This window comes from Teleopsis dalmanni, chromosome 1, assembly GCF_002237135.1.
Source record: "Teleopsis dalmanni isolate 2A chromosome 1, ASM223713v2, whole genome shotgun sequence".
Classification (NCBI taxonomy): domain Eukaryota; kingdom Metazoa; phylum Arthropoda; class Insecta; order Diptera; family Diopsidae; genus Teleopsis; species Teleopsis dalmanni.
The window spans coordinates 190368521-190371200 of record NC_051846.1 but is presented as its reverse complement, the minus strand read 5'-3'; positions in this window follow the sequence as shown (position 1 = coordinate 190371200).

The window sequence follows — 2680 nt, the reverse complement described above, 5'->3', positions numbered from 1 at the left end:
TTTATATGTGAAATTATTGTTACAACAAATGGAATGCTGCTGTATTATCCTCTCTTTCTTTCTTTTTGTGTATTTTCTGATCTTGAAAAGTATATGTGAAAAACTTGTTCAGAGTTTATTCTAAATACTGTATAAATATGTTGCGAAATGATATATAATACGTATTTGATCTTATATATATATTTTGATGTACTTTATACATATCATAATTATATGTAATATATATTCGAACAAGTATATAACTTGTAATTTATGTCTAAAACTCATGTAAGAATTAAATTATACACTTCTGTCATAGCCGTATTAAACATGGCTTTATGCTTTTATTTTTGTATATGTACAGTAGACGCTCACAAAATAGTGCTCTTAGATCGTTAGTTCTTCTTCTGTAATTGTTGAAAACAAAAATTATTATGAAATGGTCCAAAAGATGTGGGTTTTTTACCTCCAAATTCATGTCCAATATTTAGATCGTTCAATAATCAACCCAAAGTAATAAAGATCACGGATTGCTTTATGAAAAACAATGACTTTTTTATAATTATACAATATCATACTTTCACACTATAAAAAATAGTCCAGAAATTTAAACATTTCGTAAATAAGAACTACCGGAGAAACAAAACTTGTAATTTGTGAACGTCTATTGTATATTGTATTATGAACAATCATAAATTATGCATAAAACTGTTATAAAATGGGAAGAAAATGTATGCTTAGACCTTGATATATACTTTTAAAGTATATAATTCCATTAAGTCAATATCTCAATAAAGATATAAATCAGCTATATAAATGTCATATTTACTAATACACATTCAGTCAAAATAGTACAAAAATGTAATTTGTGTAGCTTTCATATAGAATATATGTTTGTTTTTGTATTTCATGTATTATTTTATACAAGTTTCTTGTGTAAGTCATGTGTAAATTGTATATATTGTTGGCACTAGATGGCGTGTGTAGTTCTTGTTAGCATATTCTATGTAAGAAAGTAAAAAATTTAATAACTTTAAACCTCAATATCTGAAGAGTGTACTAAAAACTTTTTCAAAATAGCGGACTTAAATACACTGTCAAATCGCCGTGCCCGGGAAATCAGAATATCGTCAGTTTTTGATATATCAAGTGTTTTCAAGATATATTTTATGAGATATCAATATCTTAGCATAATAGTATATGCTATTAAAACTATTTATTTAATTTCTCTGAAGAATTTTCGAAAAAGCTTGACAGATACTTATTCAGAAAGTATAAGTGAAAGTACTAATTATACAATATCGGTTCATTTCAAATATGAATTTTAGAGGCACTACAATATTTTATCGCTTATTTAAAGATAAATATTTAAGTTTGATTTATTTTTTGGTTGAACTGTAAGCATGACAGTGGGTTATACGACATACCAATCATATGTAACTTTTTACGAAGTAAAGTAAGCATATTAATGTCTTAAGGTCATTGTCATCATTTAACCTGAATATTTTTACTGATTTTAATAAAATTGGGTTGATTTTTGTAGTGATATGCCATATTTTGCATAATCATCACATATTTGCCATCTTGCCATCACACACCCGGTTATAAAGTTCAAGAAATATATAAGTCAACCTAATTGGTTGAAAAGAAAACTTGGTTTTATAAGAAATATATTTAGAATGTTTGCCAGGCGAGTTACTTTCTAGGCTTTCTTTCATAAGGTAATTTTTATACTCTAAACAGGCTGACACATGTCCTGAAAATTGTTGAGATAACTGTTGTTATTTCTGCTTTCGGAATGCCACTTTTCCTTATATAAATTATATAAAAAATTTATAAATAAAAAAGTGATAATAAGACCTTATCAGATTAAATTATAGAAACAAATATGGCATAATGAAGTTTTTGAACAAAATAATTTTTAAAACTTATTTGACTGAATATGGTATTAAAAATGGTTTATATTAAACTATTTGCTCTACCTATCTTTCCATATAGCTATATCTCTTTTTTGTGATCTACCAAAATATATCATTTTAGTTTGTGTTAATGTAATGTTTCTTAAAACACTTTTTATATATGTATATAATACATAAAAAAAAGACTATATAATTAATTAATGTAAAAATAACATGTTCTGTCTTTTGCGCTGCATATCTTTGTATACGACTATATCTTTATTAATGCGCAACAATTTTGTTTTCAATTCGTAAATAAAAATTGTTTAATATAACAACATTTCTCTATAAAATAATACGGAATAATATTGTTTATATTTTTTATGACAGTTGGAACTTCCATAAAATAAATGGTTTTTTATTGGATATGAAATTGAGGAACGTTTCTTGGCTCTTAATATGTTTTTTTTACTTTAGTATATTAAGAACGCTGACATCAATATCTTTACATGTATATATATATATATATACATATAAACTATTAAATCACAGTTAACATATTCTAGAACGTTTTATTGTTTCGTTTTGAAATGTGATCTCATTATTGTTGGGTAAATAATAAAATTCATGTAAAAAAACAGTAAATTATTGTATATCTATTCCATTAAAACATTAATATAAATATTTGCTATTTGTTTTTATTAAAGTATCAGATCTGATCGAAAACAATATGGCTTTCTGTTAATTCTTAACATTACTGAAGAATTTCAAACATTGAATATATATTGGTTCTCTTCTTTATA